General features: G+C 35.9%; 1 protein-coding gene across 6 annotated transcripts in view; it reads left to right on the top strand.

Annotated features, from left to right (window-relative positions):
* The window catches only part of LOC129237134 (probable cyclin-dependent serine/threonine-protein kinase DDB_G0292550), a 73,236-nt gene that overhangs the window by 31,658 nt on the left and 28,417 nt on the right, over positions 1-13,161 (top strand). The gene's annotated exons all lie outside the window — the stretch shown is intronic.

The raw sequence follows: 13,161 nt of genomic DNA on the forward strand, positions 1-13,161 counted from the left end.
GTAGAGGAGAGCTCGAATTGGACGAGTTGACTCAAAACAATCGGTTAAGGCAGTGTTGAGTTTCTCAACAGCCGCCTCAATTCCCTGTTCTTTTCGAAGTCTTGGTGGTGTCACGTCCGGTCTGCCGGTCTGTTTTTCTAGGGTTTTTAGAGGGCAATGGTATTTGTGCCTCTTCACCTCACTGAAACTCAGTATACCTGTGATCTGAGCACGAATGTTCGGCAAGGACTCTCCAGTTCTTGACTGACCACTCAAGTTTTGAATTTGATAGGGTGAGATCAATCACCTCCGGCCATCTAGCAGTTACAACCTAGGCACTGTGCCTTTTTTGTGTATGTTTAGGCAAGAGGAAGCAATAAACTCAAAAAGCTGTGAGCCCCCTTCATTGCATTTGCTGTTGCCCCAGATTATATGCTGGGCATTAGTATCGCAACGGAGAATAGGGCCCACATTGCGTCGCTTAAAAAAATACGATTCGCTACACATTTTCAAGCAATCCAGCGCACATTCACAGCCACAGCATTGTGCCAAAAATGATGAATTATGAATTATTTACTTAAACAACTTTTTTGGTCTTTACAATGAAGTAGTACATTATTATTCGATATATGAATTTTAATATTCAAGAGTAATAGTATGTAAGAAATTTTAGAAATGAAAAATATATATTGATTGAAAAATATTAGTTTAACAATTTGCGGTTTTCGTCCCAGTTGTTATGAACAGCGCTGCACAGCTCACATAAGCTTCAATATTAAATATTTGGCATTTTTAGCTTCATCCGAAGGCTGAATGTATGTACAGTAACCTCCAAATAAGCCGCACTCTAGTTTCATTGTAAATTTCTAATTTTCGACATGACAAAAATTCACGATTCACCAAATATTGGAAAATATTTCTATAATAAATATTCCAGTATTGACTATTTTGATTTGATTTCTTCAATCTTATATGTAAATTTTTGTCATCGTTGAGAAAAATTGGTATATAGGCGGCTAGTTTTATGAATGAAAGTATTTTGCTTCTAGATATATGAGTTCGAACTTATCAATGAATTTGTTTTTGTTGTGTTGTATAATATTTGAAACTGTTCAGTGCCATGGCAACAAAAATCATAGCCGTTACGGCTGCGCCTATGAATGTATTTTGTTCTTGTAGCCCATAGGCATAGAATATTAAATTTGGACGACATGCACATTTAGATAAATAAAGTGATTGCGGATATATGTACTCGCATACATATGTGTATACTAATAAGCATTGTTTTGCTGGGAGTTCAGAATGCAAATATGTACTTATATAGGCGGGCATTAATTGTGCATACACTCATACATATGTATGTGCATATGCAAAAAAGAATTGTTTTAACAACTGTTAGGCAGAAATTCGAACATTTGGGTATTTACTCCCTAAATATTGTATGCAGATATGATAAGGCGATGCCTCGTGAGGTAGGCAGAGTGCGTAGAGCGCTCAAAATTCGCTCCTACTCTTTCAAGCTATCACCAAAAGCAATACAACTCATACAAAATATTCTCTGAGTAAATCATTGAGAGGATCTATTTTGCATAAACTCCTCAAACACTTTTATTACTCATGTGTTTGTATACAAAGAGTGCTGGTCGTTCTGTGAGCATTCGCTTTGTTTTCATCCCCCGAGTTTTGTAAATGATGCGCTCTTTATTTGAGCTCAAGTTTATATGAATTTATCAATGATAAGTAATTTGATATTCAATATTGTCCCTTTTTGCATTGCTCAATTATAAATATGCATTTCGAGCATACCCTAACCAATTTCTGCTTTATTTAATGAAAGCAATACATTTGCGAGAATAGTGAAGTTTATTTCATTTATTTTTTTTAAATATAAATAATAAATAAAACTTATATGAAAATAAAAATTTCAAAGAATTTCAAAGAAAGAAAGTAAAAGAAAATTCATTAAAGTTGAGGTTCATTGAATTTAATGAAAGTCGATTAAATATATTATTTAAGACTGATCATCGTTCTGTTCGTCAAAATCTGTACTTTTGAATAAACTTTCATTCAATTTGATAAACAGCAAATTATTAAGATTTTGCTTTTATCTATGTTAGAAAATCAGCCCATTTTTTACACTTTTTACACACGCGAAACACTTGCAAACGCAAACTAGCCACAAAAATGCTTTAATAAAAACAAATGGCGATAGAAATTCAAATAGGAAAATGTGTCAATATAAAAGAGTGATAAAAAATGATGCTTTCAAAGAAAACTCACTAAGCATACAAAATGATTGCTACTGTTGAAGAGAGTTTATCATTTTTAAATAATCTGAGAGGAGAAAATAAGCTAGCGAACACTCAATTCGGTTGATGCTTTCAAAGAGCGCATGTTAAAAGAATGTCGAAAGAGGAATGTTAATAAATGATTTTTTCGCTCTTTCAAAAAATAACTGATGCTCTCTTGTTTGGTTTTAAGCAGAAATGAAAAACTTAAAACAAAATGCATTGAGTTGAGTTTTTATCAGCTGAATGAGGTATATTTTACTCATCAATGATAAGTATTTACGAACTCTGGAGGTAGGTCATGGTTGCTTGAGTACATATGGTATGTCTGTCTATACGAATTAAAAATGCAATTAACACATTGTGTGCGGGACACGTAAAAATACGTTTTTCGCAAACTGTGGGTAGAGCGCGGATCACGTAGTTATACGTTTTTATAGATGGGTGGTAGAATAAGGGAAATAAAGATATACGGGTTATTAATGTTTGTTGTTACCCTTTCTCATACCTAGTATTACAATGTACAAACATATACAAATCAAAATAATAACGGTAAATTGTGTTTAACAGTAAACATCATACGAGCAAATTTAAAAGCAATTAATTTCAAAACAACTTATTTCAGTTTTAGTTAAGTGGCGTAATTCACAGTATACAGAAAGTAGCTATATATATTATAATAACGATAGAGAATACATTCTAAGATAAGAAAACAAAAGTTAAAAAAAGAAATCTGAGCCTTTTTAAATTTATACTGATTTTTAATAACAATAAAATTCGCGCACATTTTTCAATAAATTACCCGCTCCAGCCGTAATGCACTGGCACAAAACGCCTGACCACAATGTGTTAAATTGTTAGTTGTCCTTTTCCTTTAGTTTTCCTTTATTTATTGTAGATTTCAAAGTATTATACCATTTAGAAATGCACATTCAAATGCCTTGTAAAATGCCATCGGCTATTAGCCAATTTGATTTCATACAGACGCAAAAAACTGTGCAGAGCCAATGTACTTAGGATAATTCACTGTAACCAGCTCTGTTAAGAACTTCCCTGTTTAAGACTTAATTTTGGACAATTCACACTATTCTCTACATCATTAATGTTCATTGATATGGACTTCGAGGAATTGAAAGTCTTGGATTTTTGTAAATTCTTTGTTCACACTCATTTTCGGTTGGTTTTATTTCATGTTCAACACGTTTTGGTTCCTTTACTTCTTGTACGCTGTCATGGCATTCGTTGAAGATTACATCTCTTCTTATGAGAATCTTTCTTCCGTATTGCTTGTAAATTCTCTATGTCTTGCTTGCGTCGTTATGACCAATCATCACACTGTTCATACAATTTTTCTGTCTCTTGATTCCCTGTTTTTTCGGAATATGCGATGCTGAGGGTTTCGTTCCAAACCATTTTTGATATGGTGTCATTCCTCCTATGACGTCCGATGTCGTTCTTTTTTTTAAATATGCAGCAGTATAGAGGCTTCTGCCCATAAATATAGAGGTAAATTTTTCTTGTGCAGCATCGCTTTGCGCATTCTACTATCGTTCTATAAAGCCATTTTGCTCAGATCGTTATCTCGAACTAATGCTTTTCTTCAGAAGAAATTTGTCTACGGACTTATTGGAGAACTATAGCCCACCTTCTATCTATAGTTAGGCTTAAGTGAAATTCTATCAACCTCTCCAAAGTTTTCAGTAAGAAAGAAGAAAGAGATATTGGTCTTAAGTCTTTTGGGTGGGCGTGTGAGTTTCTACCAGCTTTTGGAATGAAAACAATTTTGACTTGTCTCCACTTAAGAGGTAGATGAACGTAATGAAAGCAACCTTTGAAGATTGCTAGTAGCCAGTGTGCTAGATATCCAGCGACCTTCTGCGGCTCAACTGGATAAATACCATCAGGACTCGGTGATTTAAAAGGTTTGAAACTTTCAATCGGCTATAAGAGTCGGTCTTCAGATATAGCATCTATTCTGACTTCACGACAGTTTACTGTATCTTCCATGCCATGCCCAGTAATGTCTGAGCAGCCTGGAAAGTGAGTGTTCAGTAAAAGTGCTAAAGACTCTTACTGGTTGTAGTGAAAGTACCATCACTTTTCTGTAGCAGTTCCTAATTTTGAGAACTTCCCGCTAATATCTTACGAAGTCTGGAGGTCTCAGTTGCAACCTCAACCTCTTCGCAAAGGGATTTCGAAGATTGCCTTTGGGCATTTCTGATTTCCTTCTTATAGATTCTCAGAGCATCTTTATAGCCTTTCCAATCTTCTGCGAGACGTGTTTTCTTTGCCTCATTAAAAGCGCTTCTGCTTGTTTTTTGAAGCTTGCTTAGTTCAACCGTCCACCACTTAGTCCTTCTATGCTTTGTGGTACAACAGATGGGCATGTTCCTAGGGTAACCCCGATACAATCTACAATCTACATGTTTTCCTGATATTTCCACCAGGCTTAGGTTTCTTTAGATTTTTACTAACCTCAAACGAGATATATCTGTGATCAGAGAAGGAATGTTCTTCCAAAACTTTCCAGCTCCTAATTCTGTTAATAACGGAGTCAAAAGCAAAAGTAGCGTCTAACACTTCATGTCTATTACTTATGACAAAAGTAAATTTATTACCTTTATTACAAATCTGTAGTTTAGTTCCTATCAGATAATCAAAGAGACACTAAGCTCTAGCTTTAAAATCAGTGCTTCGCCACATCACGTGATGCGCATTTACATCCGCATTAATAATTAGCTTTACGTCAAGCTTCTGCGCCTGTGCTACCAGATCTTTGAATATTAATTTTGGTAGCTCCTGATTATTATGTGCGAGGTAACCAGAAGATAGCCACATCCATTCATTTCCCGACTCCAGGTTAATGGTCAATTGATCGGTGTCGCTGTAATTAGAGAGCATGAAAGCAGTTATCCATTTTCTTATTAGCACGCACGCTCTAGAATTACCTTTGTTGCGAGCATACATGAGCTTATATTTTTGAGTCCTTAGTCCGCACACAAGTCCATGTGCTACCCATGGTTCTTGAATCAGGGCAATATGATGTCCACTTTTTGCCAGGTGGATTATGAGGTTGGCGGACGCAACCTTTGAGTGGTGAATATTAATTTAACATTTTAATTAACCCCTAACATCATGGTTACTGGACTTCATCTCCACCACCGTTTTGTTAGCATCATCCGAGTCTGATGCCAGTAACTCTTCCTCGTCAGTGAGAGTAGCACAGCTGAGCACCCAGAAGTGCTTCAAGCATTGTCCAGATTAAATCGATGGAGGTACTCGAAAAAACCACTGTGGCCACTCAGTATTTGAGTGAGATAGTAGTCAACGTCTCCGTGTTTCCTGGTCACCCATTGGCTAATATTTGAAATAAGTCTATGAATCCAACGTTCGTTAGTTAACGAATCCTATCTGCTTTGCCATTCTTCTATCGAATGCAGTATCTCATCAGCTTTTTTTCTAATGACGGCTTAGCCCGTCGCCCACCATAGAGACGGCTAATTCCTTTGCCTGAATGTCGGCTGGTAGTTTCCGCAATAACGCCTATTGCGTCTCTCGAGACCGTTCTGTAGCCACAAGCCACCCTTTCTGCACTTCGGCGGTACCTGTGTTGCGTATTGTATGCTGAATGTTTTAGCTCCGGCCCATATCGGGGCAGCGTATAAGGCTACGGAGTCTACAACCGTCGATAAGACACGTCTTCTGCTGCCTTGCGGGCCGCCAATATTAGGGAAATACATGTTTGGCACTAGAAAAGGGTAAATCCAAAAGAGAGGAGAGATAATTAACGAGAGGCGCATTGGCATGATATAATGTCCTACTAAAGCCAACGCGAAAAATCTTCCAACGGCGAAAATTTCTTCAAGGAGACTAATCAAACGACAGCGCGGTTCGTATGATGGTTTCGGAGCTGAGAAATTGAGTAAATGTAGTGCGAACCGCTCAAACATTTTTTGAACCCTCTCCACTCGATTTATATGGACTGCATGATAAGGTCTCCAAATAAAATAAGCATAATTTAATTTAAACGAGCTAGATGAAAATAATCCCCTATTGTATAACTTTTATTGCAACTTGTTCATTTCATGGGGAAAATTTTTCAAAGCGTCGCTTTAATTATATTTACTTATTTGAGTGCTTGTGGATATACGACATTTCTGTGTTTTTCCGTCTGCTAAATATACAATGCAGTTGTTCAAGTGAGAAACACTGATACTCCACATCAAATCCACTAATTTATAGGGTGACCTTGTGTTTTGTTGACAAACGTTGCCAAAGCCAGTCCCACCGGAAGCTTAAAATATGCGAATTCAAAATGCGTCCAGTATGTCTCATAATTCTTTTCACAATTTACTATTATACAGTGTCATTATTTTCTTTGCAGATTAGATAACGCCATATTTCTTTGAATTCCTTTTCTTGTAGCAGAACTCTTTGCTGACGGTTTCTATTTCATGCCTAAATAAAAATTGAACACGCAATATACAAAAACAACAAAAAGCAAAATGCGTCATTTTTTGGGTTGTCTCAAAATTGTTTCACAACGCGAAGAAACATAAAAAGATACCATAAACTTAACGGTATACTATGTTTTTTTTTTGTATATTTTTGGTTACTGCTGCATTTAGAGTTGGTACGCCAGGTAGTGATTCGTAAAGTTCATTACATCGCATTAATAAGAAAAAGTTTTTACAATAATGCCGGTTTATCGTACGAGTGAAAATATGTTATACAATGGGTTTATTATATTATAATAACCATAAAGGTAAAACAACAAATGGATGAAATAGTTTCTGTTAATACGAAGGCAGTGTAGAACACTATAAATCGCGCAGAAAACGAAAATCGGTTATAGTTAAAACACTCCAGTGGCAGACTAAAAATAATGGAATATTGGGATGATGTTTTTTTTTATGATGAGACAAAAATAATGCTATATAACCACAATGGACCCAACAGAACTTGGAGAAAGCCGCTAACAGCCCTAATAAGAACATTATTCCCACACTAAAGCTATGTATTCGCAATGGTATTGGATTGAAGACAACGAGACAATAAAAACCTTTCTAGACCTTTCTTGTTAAATATTTTAAACAAAATGAGGGCTGAAGAATCTGTACAATATCAATTTCGTTTGCTGCGTATAATTCTGTAATAAATGTTGAATGTGAACCACACCTAAACGTCAAGTTTTTTTCTGCATTACATTTAACATTTTTCAATTTCAGGCGTTAAAGTTATTCTGGCTTATTATGAAAACGGGCGTTCAAATCAAAATGCATATCGCGCACTTCGTGATTTTTTCGGTCAATTTAATCGTCCAAATGTGCGTACAATCGGAAAAATTGTGTTAAAGTTTGAGCAAACCGGGTGTGTAGGAGATGTGTAAACACCAGTGCATGCTCGTACATCTCGTACTGCAGAAAATATTGCTGCTGTTCGCGATAGTGTGGTTGAAGAGCCGTCCACCTCAACTCGTCATCGTGCCCAACAATTGCACCTCTCACGCTCGTCGTTGATGAACATTATGCATAAATACTTACATATACATGCTTACAAGGTGCAATTGACTCCAGAACTAAAGCCTCTTGACCATTTCAAGCGTCGTCAGTGGTCAGGATGGTGGCAGGAAATGGCAACAGTGAATGACCAATTTTCGAAGAAAATCATCTTCAGTAATGAGGCACATTTTCGCCTCAGTGGATTCGTCAATAAGCAGAATTCCCCCATTTGGGCGAATGATAATCCAAGAGTGATTGCCGAAAAACCAATGCACCCACAAAGAGTTACTGTTTGGTGCGGTTTATGGGCCGGCGGGATCATTGGGCCGTATTTTTTCCAAAATGAGGCCGGGCAGGCAGTTACTGTGAATAGTGTTCGCAATCGTGAGATGATAACGAACTTTTTATGGCCCGAATTGGAAGATATGGATGTGGACGATATGTGGTTTCAACAGAATGGTGCCACTTGTCACACAGCTAACGAAACAATGACTCTTTTGCGCGAAAAATTTGGTGGCCGAATAATCTCACGTCGCGGTGATGTCAATTGGCCGTCAAGATCATGTGATTTGACACCGTTAGACTTCTTTCTTTGGGGTTATTTGAAAGAAAAAGTGTACGTCGATAAGCCAGCACCAATTCAAGAGCTAAAGAATGAGATAATTCGGCACATTAAGGGCATAGAACCTCAATTATGCCTCAGCGTCATGGAAAATTTGGACCATCGGATGGAGGTGTGCCGCTGAGGCCGCGTAATTGAGCCATGCCAGTATTATCATAATAAAGAGAAATGGTAATCATTTCCTAAAAAAGTTGTATTTTATTTAAAACCAACACCTCCCCTTAAAACTAAACCACCCTTTATTTGTCACCTTCAACTATTGGCATTGAATTTAAAGCACTCGAAGATAAATGACTGCCATATTTACTATAGTATTTCGGTGAAGAAAAACTTTCATATCTCGCTCATTCGATTCTAATTTTATTTTGATTTAAGGGGTTAGGGGTAGTCAGAGGCCCGAAAAAATGATGATTTTCACGAATTTTTTTTTGCTACTTAATTTATTTAACAAAAATAAAAACATAGCATAAAAACATCATGTTTTAACTTGACTTCACCAAAATTTCAAAAAAAAAAATTAATATATTAATTGCAAAAGTTATCGCTGTTTGTGTGAAGCCCGTTTCTCCAGAAGTCCCTTGCGGTGAACATCACAAGTCCTTGCAGATTCATCTAAAACCAATCGGACAAGAAAAATTAGTTTTATTAATAGATAATCTTGTGCCTGATCGAAGCTTTTTTTTTTCAAAATGAACAAAATGACGGCCTCAGAAAATTTTTTCCAGATTTTAGAAAAAAAACCAACAGTTAATTGTTAAAAAAAAATCGAAATTTTTGAAAAAAAAAAAATCCTTCGATCAGGCACAAGTTTTTTATGTTTTTCAAAAGCTGTATAAATTTTATTGAAATCTACGTAGCGGTTTTTAAGTTACAGTGTTCACCAGTTTGAAAAACATAGTTTTGAGAAAAACGCATTTAAAGTTTTGCTATCGGCTCCGGAGCGGCCGAGCGCCCTTTGTTAATTGTTGAATAACTTGAAAAGTATTTGTCGGATTCACTTCAAATTTTTACACAATATTTTTAAAACATTATACTTTAAGAAAATGCAAAAAAAAAATCAATTTTTTGAAAATTCTGACTACCCCTAACCCCTTAAGTGCACGATCATCAGGTATAGTTTGCAGCGATTGGTAGAATCGACGTGGTTTCTACTTGTGTTTGCTTGTCGCGATAACAAAGCATGCCGCTCGTTTCTTTCTCGTGCTAATTGCCGCCAATTGGACACATCAATTGAAGCCAAGTCCTTCTCCACCTGAACTATCCAATGCAAATTGGGTATTCCTATGCTACCACCATCTACTCGTAATTCGGCACATTAATGGCATAGAACCTTAATTAAGCCTTAGCGTCATCGAAAATTTGGACCATCGGATGGAGGTGTGAGCCGAGGCCGCGGCGGCGATTTGGCCGATATTTTTTTCCATACGTAATTGAGCCATACCAATATTATCATAATAGACAGAAATGACAATAATTTGTATTTTATTCAAAATCAACACCGTATGTATTTGTTACGATTAGTTGAGACAAAGTTTTTAACAGCAAATTAATTGAGCGTTTTGGTTATCGCAATAGATAGTAGTAGCCCCCTCCAGGCAATTCATCTCGCGCAATAAGTTACGATGAAAGGAAACCTATTTTGCTGATTAACTGATTGCTATATACTCAGCTTCCATTGTGCTAAGAGATAGACTGATTTTTAGACTCCCAACCGATTAAACCGTCACCCTGAAAAATATTTTATAATGGCCCTATCAGCATCTGTATAACAAGATACATTTTCTATGCCCGATTTTTAGGTTATAAAATTCTTCGGATTTATGTACCTCGTTTTGCAGATTTAAAATGTTCAGTATGTGAGTGGCTATGAAATTGTGATAGCTTCGAACCTCTATAAGCAATGTCTGGCCTCGATATATGTATGTAGTTGCTAAGTATGATAAACCACCAACTAAGAATTTACATATACCTGTTCAGCCATATACATTCATTATTATTCAACTTCGCTAAAACTGTTCCACTGCAATATGGAGTTTGTGCCCCATTACAATCGCTCTTCTGTTGAATTTAAATTTCGCCGTTAGGAATTGCGCGTTCAATTTCAATACCAATACTGTTTCGTACGTATCTAATGCCTGGATGATTTGTGGCTGTGCTCTCGATTGCCAAAAATAAGTATGCTTCTTGCCCTTGTAATTTTTGTCCCGCCCTCTCAAATGCTTCTGAGCTCTTAGTGTCTACAAATTTATACGTATGTTAATAAATTAAGTTTATTTATCTCTATCTTCGCCAGAATAACTTTTACAGTTTTATAAAACAAAGAGCATTTTTTATAAAGTGTATCTATTTAATTTATATACTCTTTAAAATTCTTCCTTCGTTTACACAAGCGATCTCACAGTTTATACCGGTGTACATGAAAATTTCATATATTGGCATATGTTTTTGTGCTTACATAATACTCGTATGCACCTAAGAAAACTTCATCTACATTATGCAGCTTCAAATACAAAATTTGTGTAAGAAATCCAAGTTAAATATTTTTATTTTTATATTTTCAAATAGGATTTTAAAAACAGTAATAATAATTTGCAAATTCATTACCTCCTTGTTATAAAAAATTTATCATGCAGCAAAATTGGTGTCAGAAAAAAAATCGGACATCTGGCATTATTGCGATTGTTTGGCACTTTAAAACGGGGAATCCCACAATTAATTTGCTCTTGATAGAACAGTGAAAAGAAAGAACCAAACGTAATAAATTAAAATAAAATTTCGGTCGTGTATTGTTGAATAAAAGTCCAAATTGTATACATGGGTAGACAGCGTGGACAAAGCTCTATTGAAGTCAGAAATTTAGTCATCATGAAAAGAGTAAAACCGTTCGGGAAATCGCAGGAATAGTGGATAGCCCCGTTCGACTGTACACGACGTGATAAAACGTTTCAAAGAAACAAAAACCGTCGAAAATAAGAAGAAATTGGGATGATCAAACTAATTTCGGATGCAGATGAACGGTGGATAGTGCAACAGATTAAAAAATCCAAATTTGAGCGCTCCTAAGCTCGCAACAGAAATCGCCCAACTCCTTAATATTTACTGCAAGCCCGAATGTATACATATAGTGTTGCGAAATAATAATTATGGAAAGAAACCTTTCATCAACGAAATTAACCGTCACAAGAAAATAAAATTCGCAAAGCGTTCCCATGATAAAGATTTCGAGTTCTGGAACTACGTTTTATTTGTAGATGAAAGCAAGTTTAACATATTCAGGTCAGATAGACAATCATATGTGTGGAGAAGACCTAATGAAGAGTTGTTGGAATAAACTTACGTCCGACAGTTAAACATGGGGATGGGTCGGTAATGTTATGGGGTTGTATGTCCGTTGCTGGTGCTGGAAATTTGTGCCTCATTAATGAAACACCTCCACAATCTCCAGACATCAATGTAAGTGCACATCTGTGGGCATGTTATTAAATAGAAACAAGAAAGAACTAGAAGATGCTATTAAAGAAGAGTGGGGGAAAAAGATCCTTTAACATGCAAGAAGCTGGGCGAATCCATGCTAACAATACTGAATGATATGAGAAAAAATAAAAGATTGCCGACTAAATATTAATTATATTATTTTTTCTTAAATATTATTTGCCTAACTCTACCTTATATAAATGTCTGAGTTCTTTTTTGTCATGTATTTGGCTAAGTTTTTATGTTCGTATTTTACATGTACGAATGAGTTGAAGTTTGCTTATGTTTTTTGTAGTTTTGAAAAATACGCTTGAAGAACGAAAATAAATGTGGCAAATTTAATTTAAAACCATATCACTTGGGAGTCCGAGTTCTTTAATGAGCCACTGTAGATATTTATATATATATGCAAAAAATAAAAGGACAAAAAATGTAAGTCCTCCATGACAAATGTATATTGCTTCAAATTTTTTAATAGAGCAAGCAAATGATTTCTCTTTTTTTAAAACTAAATGCATATATGTATTTGTATATCTTAACACTTCAAAAAATCATATTTCTTAAATATAATAAGATCATTTCAATACATGTGGCTAAATAAAAAATTTCTCAATTAATTATTGATTTTATGTGAGCCAATTTTTCATGTGTTATATTTGTTTTTCATACATTTTTGTTCCTTTCATTTTTCTTCACTTTATTGTCTTTTTATTTCTAAAGGTTCGTTTAAAGCGAAGAGAACATTCGTGTTTATTACAACTACTGGTAAAGCTCAGTACATGGACGATTTTTAAATATTTCTTTTAAATATTAGTTCGATGTTAATAAGACATTTAAAATTTTTACAACTTAACTGTCTTTAATGCTTTCACCGTCAGCTTACTCCAATAAGCCTGCACCTGAGCGATTCATTCGCCTATTTACACTACGATTTCAGGTGCCGCACCTTCCACCGAACCAAACCCTATGTTATAGCAAACTGTGTATTTGATTTGTGTAAAGATTTGAGCAGTAAACGCCCTTAACTTGGGAGTGGCCAGGACGATTCTTCTGCATATGGTCCAAGCAGCTCACAACTTGCAGTCTTCGCCCAAGTATCTTCTGGGTAGCTCCGAAACATCCGTATGAGAGTGAGCTAATTTGAGAAGACGAAGCAACTCAGAATATCTGGTTGTGCGTTGGGTTTGGGATCCGCTATGTAAAAATTGCGAACGAACTAAAGACTACTACTTAATGGGGAAAGTGTCTCTGCCCGGCTGGTTGATGTCCTCGGTAAGAGCAAAGGCTGACATCACTG

The sequence above is a fragment of the Anastrepha obliqua genome, chromosome 2 (assembly GCF_027943255.1).
Source record: "Anastrepha obliqua isolate idAnaObli1 chromosome 2, idAnaObli1_1.0, whole genome shotgun sequence".
Classification (NCBI taxonomy): Eukaryota; Metazoa; Arthropoda; class Insecta; order Diptera; family Tephritidae; genus Anastrepha; species Anastrepha obliqua.